The sequence below is a fragment of the Anopheles gambiae genome, chromosome X (assembly GCF_943734735.2).
Source record: "Anopheles gambiae chromosome X, idAnoGambNW_F1_1, whole genome shotgun sequence".
NCBI classification, from domain to species: domain Eukaryota; kingdom Metazoa; phylum Arthropoda; class Insecta; order Diptera; family Culicidae; genus Anopheles; species Anopheles gambiae.
In genome coordinates, this window is record NC_064600.1 from 8,242,166 (window position 1) to 8,248,758 (window position 6,593).

Sequence of the window (6,593 nt, forward strand, 5' to 3'; positions counted from 1 at the left end):
AACAACAAGTCCTGGTGTCATATGTATGTTTTAGTTTAACTTATACACATAAACACACACAAACAACAGTAACCTATGAAGAAATAAACGCAGCAAGCTACTTCGGTAGTCATCGGTAGTCAGAGGCCCAGAGGTGACAGGGTAAATCGCTGCAGATCGTGATGACGTAGGCACATGGGTAAAAATCGCAACTCTCTTGGTCTTTCAGAGACGTCATGGAAGCGAGACAACATGCCGTTCGGACCTGTCCGGAGTCGTTTGTAGCGGTCCAGAGTCGTCCGGAGTTCACCGAAGTTGTCCAGAGCTCACCGGAGTCGACCGGACTGGACCGGGAATTTCGTTGGAAGTTCCACGACTTCACTCCTAGGGCTATCCACTCCACTAGGCACTTCGAACACGGCATAGGAATGCGACGACCTAATGCCTAAGTCTGGGCAGTGTTGAGCCGATTGAGCGTAGCGCGATTGGTATGCAGCGCACGAGCTGTCGTGCCTCGCTGCATTCATCATCATCATCATCATCACCATCAGCGTCATCTGTCATTGCGAGGTGTTGTGGGGTCGACCGGGAAGGTAGAAATAGGTTCGGCGAAGCAATGGAAGCATCACACCAATGTCTTCTGCTGTTATCGCAGGCTTTGACGACACAAGCCGGCCACGTGTGCAGTGGGTCATCAAACCTCCAATGTCTGTTCGCAATTGTCTGCCCAAAACTTCTTCCAATGCTCCTCTTTTTGCGAACGGAGATGCCCAACAGCTGACATAGTGACACAGAATGGAGCGACCTGAGCGATTCCCACTTGCATGACGGTTGGGGAAGCGGGGTGCCTTGTGTCAACGTGCGAGTTGTCACCACGCGATGCTAGAAATCCCCCCCCCCTCCCACCTCCAACAACTGCTGATGATGAGATCATAATGTGTGCTTGGAATGGGGGAGGAGTGGATTTTACACCGTGGAGGTGATTTCCACTCCAAACTCAGACGCAACCAATGACGCAAACAGCGGGCAGAGACGTGATACACCTTGTGTTGTATCACCACCGCTAGAACGGTGCGCGACAAAAGCCTTCACACGCACTCGAAACAATACTCTTTATCCTCCCCTAGGAGGGCAACCATAACAACAAAACGCGGAGACCTGCAACGAGCTCTCAGGCGGATTCGCACCGTGTTGACCCAAGCGGACCTCGGCCAGCCGCTTCCTGTTTTGAGATGCGCCTGCCGGACTGACGTCACAAACATGAAGTCTCCCATTCAGCCAATTCCCGCAATCATCCCGCAGGCAGGGCACAGTGGTAATGTGGAGTGCTGGCAAACAAACCATTAAGACCCGGGGGCGCCCAACTTCCTGAGCGTCCGTAGTGTCTGAGAGCCGATTGAAGTCGTGAATGAACTGCGAATGGGATTTTGGCGGGCATTGGGCAGCATCAGCACCAATACTCAAATAAACAAACAGTTACGGTTGATGTACAGGCTGCCGTTTTTTTTTGCAGACGGGGGACGGGAGCGCTCGATCTTAAGTAAGCAAAGCGTTCGCGCTCGATCTAGTAGGGAGGGGAGGGCCTAAGCTACATCAAACGATGTTGTCTTTGAGGGGAAGGTTTGTTTAAATTGACGCCTTTTCAACTGTGCATTAAAGAGAGGGGGAGAACAACAACAACAACACCAACAGCAGTAACACGAGAAGCGAAACAAGAGAGGGCGAGAGTGCGAATACCCTCGCGGCGGTTTATGCACTGGCAAGGTGTGAACAGCGATCGGTTTGTGAAGGTTTTTTTTTTCTCTCCTCCGTCCCGCCACCATGGCTGCTGTGGAATGTGTTGTGGCAGGCAGAGCTGTTGTCAGCAAAAGGGAACCCATTTTAATCAAAAGTTATGATTCAGCGCGGCTCGCGAGCGTTAGGAAAATAAAAACGGTTGATTTGCCACAGTTTCAGTCGTTTGGCGTATCGATACTGAAGGTGGAAGTGTAAACAAGTGGCGTTAGCAAGTAATCTTATTTACCCGCGACCCCGCACACTTGCCCTTCCGGGAAGGGGGGAAGGGGAAGGGGAAGAGGGGGGGGGGAGTTGAAGGAACTTGCGAAGGGCCAGTTTCTGCCAGTTTCAATGTTTATAAATCCCAACCCAAACATTCCGCGCGCGTAATAGTCAGTCTAGACGTCTCTATTTACCCTTTTAGTAGATCTTTGACGCTTTATCTTCTTCTTCTTGTACTTCTTATTGAGTATCGAACGAAGTTTCTACCAGCAAACGTTGCACTTCAGAGTCCTCTGGGGCTACGCATCGGATGCAATCAATTTGCGAGCAATCTTTCTAGAGCGCTTTTTTCTGGAAATAGTTGATTCATTTAGAATAGTTTTCAATCTTTTCTTTGGTAATGTAAAGGCTAATTCACAACAGAGAATGTACTCAAGCATTTGCTTCATCGATATTCAATCTTTAGAGCAAAAGTCGTCGAACTTATAGAGGAGTTTATATCACGACCCAAATGCCACTTATCACTGGAATTCTCCGGATAGGTTCCATCGAATCTTCATCTAAAAGCTGCCAACACTTTGAAGTTGTACAATGTTTCCTGTTCGGCCTTTTTACGTTAATAGACCTCCAATGTGTTTTACTTCTTTGCAGTATCAAACGAATTACAATTTCATCACCAACTACAACTCCAGTCTAGAAGCTCTTGAGCTTGAGTAGAAGAATATTCAAAAATAGTTAAAGGCAACACTTCGCAGACTTCATACTCTGGACTTTCAACGCAATCTCGATGATCCCAAAACACACGTCTGATGGTTATGGTGATCAGCAAATTTCTACCGACTTTAGCTCAAACGCATCTTTTCAATTCCTGCCCATCGACAAATTCTCATAATTGCACATAAGCCTATATACTGCTGTGATTCGTTGATTTTTTAAATTGCTGTTTACGTATGAAATAACCAATGATTTCATATTTGACAAATTGTTTCAAACGGATCCAACAGAAGAACTGCAATTCTAGGGCTAGAATTCAAGTGGCTGAGGCACGGACAAGAATACTACTCAAAGGATGTCAGCTAATCTCAAAATAAATTCTTACTCTTTCTTTTTCATTTCCAACGAATTTTTTTGTTGATTCAGATCCGCTACTAAGCCCTCGACAGCATCAGCTTTTTTGGGCCTTTTTTTGCGGTGGGATTACCCAACTTCATGTAAGGCTACAGAAGGCCTGTTCTTTCTAATAGCCGTTGTTTCCAGTTGTGCTGTGCAGGCATCGCCGTAATGCTTCTGACGCTAGACGGGCCACACGGAAATGCCACAGTCGGTGCGAGAAACAGGGGAGTGTGACATTCAATCCAGGCGCCAAGCCGATGCTTTCGGAGTGCTGCAAACAAATTCCTGAGAATTGGTGACTTGGTGCCCAGAAATTGTAATGGACATCTGCTGTAGTTTTCAGGATTTTTGAGTCAGCCGTTCGAGAGGTGCGGGCGAAAACAAAGGTGACGCTGCAAAGCTCATCCGTGTAGTCGTAGGTTTCTTGTTGAAGACTAAACAGGAAGTCGTTTGATGAAGACCTTTTCTTGGGCCTTTTCAGGAATCTTTGGAGAAAAAAAACAAAACAAGAAATTGTGTTTAGTTTCATATCTCCAACATCGGAAGCAGGAACAAGAAAACAGGCCATCAAAATGGAACTACAAAAAGAAGAGGAAGATGAATTAGTTACAATCCGCCCTTGGAGTGCCGATTACAAATGTCGGTTAGTGGCGCTCGGGAATCATTGAGCAAATTCTTCCCCTTACCACCACTTAAAACTCATTACCCCTACTCCCCCATCCCCAACCTTTACTCGCCCCTTGGAAGGAAGTAGGGTGGGAGAGAGGGAGCTGCAAAAACACAAACAAAACTGCATTGATACGCAAAATCAAAACATAAACACACACACACACCCCACAGGGGAGGGGAAGGGTGGGTTAGAGGGACGCAGGCAGCAAAAACAAAAGCAATCTACGGGTGAGATGTCCTCCGACGACCCACTTGTCCACTCGCTTTCCCCCCCCCCCCTCCTCCCCCCCGAGTTTGTTTATACAATTTTGTCCTCCCCTCTGCCCCCTTGGTTCCCTTTCGTCCACCGTTCGAGCTCACTGGTGCTATTAATATAGTGGTTTTGAGCAAACAAATCCTCACCCAGCCCTCCGCGTTACTGGCGACATTGTTACGCGCTCTCGGTGTGTGTGTGTGCGTTTTGATTGCAAAGTGCTAGATTGATTGGGAGAGAGCGCGAGAGAGAGAGAGAGAGCGAGCACCCGAGAAAGTGCGACGCAATCGAAAGGACGCGGCACGCGTTCACGACACGCGACGGTCCCAGTGCGCGCGGGCCTTATCGCGACCGGACACCCGTGTCATATACCTTACGGGGTTATCATCGGTCCATCATCATCATCATCATCATCATCATCTGCTTCAGCAAACAAAAAACAACAACAACATCATCATTAGCAGTAGCCCGAGTCGGCGCAGCACGTCAGCGCAGCGCCCCAACACACGCGTTGCGTTGCATAATTGTGGAATCTATTCTTAGTCCGGGCGGGTCCAACTCGGCTAGAAACCGACCGCAAGCACCCTGTCCACACAAAGCGTTTGGCTGGGGCGGGTGTTCCGTTGCATCGTACGAAGCGAAAAGGCGTAGGAAATTCCATACGCATGCACCCCGGAGCCGCACGCCGTACAGCGTGGGACAGTGTGGAGCAAATGGACATGGTTCGTTTTGTTTTTGTTTAATTTTGTTTTTACGTTTTTTTTGTTCGCACCCAGCCCGTACTTGTCTGATGCATTCGTGAGCAATTTAGGCATGTTTTTAATTGGGGGAAAAATGGATTTGATCGCTATATAAAAAAAACTGTTGAGTAATTACAGTTTTTAGAAGAATGTTCTAAAACTTTTTTTTTACATTTATTCTTTTAAAATTTTTTTTTTTTTTGTAAATTCTTTTACATACTTCTTTTTCGAAGCATTTTCTTACTTACAAATCGTTTTACTATTGCAATCAACGCTTGGCAAATATTGGGAAGAGCACAAACATTCAGTTCATTACACGCAGCAAAATTATTCAAAAAAAAAAAAAAAACATTTCATCTTTAGCTGTGTATGAACAGTTTCGTTTTAGTTCGCTGATAACGATGCATTTCATGCAACTTTGTACGTAATTAGTAGAAACATTCTAATTAGTGATGTGCTCTTTGGAGCGCACCCACGACTGCGACGCGACTCCTACTACTGTTTGGCCGATTCCGACCACGGCCAAATCCGAACCACTGGTTTCCCCCCGGAGTCGGGTTGGAGTCGAGTCGGAGTCGTCCGGAATCGTCCAAAGTTGTCCGGTGTTGTCCGGAGTCGTCCGGAGGCGTCTGGAGTTATTTGGAATCATCCGGAGTCGATCGAGTCCTAGTCGTCCGCAGTTGCCCGGAATCGTCCAGAGTTGTTCGGAGTCGTCTAGAGTCTTTTGGAGCCTGAGTCGTCCGGAGTCGTCTGGAGCCATTCGGAGTAGTCTGGAGTCATTCAGAGTCGTCTGAAGTCATTCGGAGTCGTCCAGAGTCGACCGGAGTCGTAGTTGTCCGGAGTCGTCAGAAGTCGTTTGGAGTCGTCCGGAGTTGTCAAAAGTCACCCGGAGCCGTCCGGAGTCGTTCGGAGTCGCCCAGAATTGTTTGTTGTCAGAGTCGTCCGGAGTCATTCGTAGTCGTCCAAAGTTGACCGAAGTCGCCCGGAGTCGTCTCGGACACCGGGTGACTCCGGACGACCACTTTGGACAACTCCGGACGGTTCCAGACGACTCCAAATGACTTCAGATGACTACAGACGAATTTTCGTGACTCTGAACGACTCCAGATGACTCTAGACGACTCCGGATGACTCCAGACGATTTGCACGACACTGGACGACTCCGGGTGACTCTAGACAACTCCGAATGACTCTGGACGTCACCGGATGACTCCAGACGGCTTTAGGCAACTCTGGATGATTTCGGAAAACTCCGGGCAACTCTGGATAATGCTGGGCGGACCTATCTTCCGATGACGGTTCCTAAGATTTCGGATTCGGATAGGAGTCGACTTCAGATCTTTGTCAACCGAACTCATTACTACATACTATGTCTCATCATTTTCTGTAATTTAATACTGGTATTGATCGTTGGAATCAGATGTTTATTTTTCTAAATACTAAAATTTTGAGCTGTTACTCCAGTTAGTTCACTGCCAATCGTCATAAAACTACAACCCCTCTTGTTCCCTATTTCTACCCGCAAATGTCCAGCTCGCATGCCAAAGTGCGTGCGGGTCTCGGGTAATTAACACCAACGAGCAAGCTGTGCAGCTGCAAATAAAGTGATTGTTTGCATTACTGTTTTCGGGCACGATGCCGCACGCCAACTGTTGTTTCCTCCGTTCACTGACACCGTTCAGTGCGTGTGGGAGCGGCCCCGTTCCAGCGTTGGTGCACGCGGTGCAGCAGCAGCATCACATTGCGGATTGCGCGGCCAAGAAAAGAACATTTACCCTCGCCTCCATTTGTTTTTTTTGGCTTGCACTCTCCGCGCTTTCTTTCTGGCTGGCAATTATTAG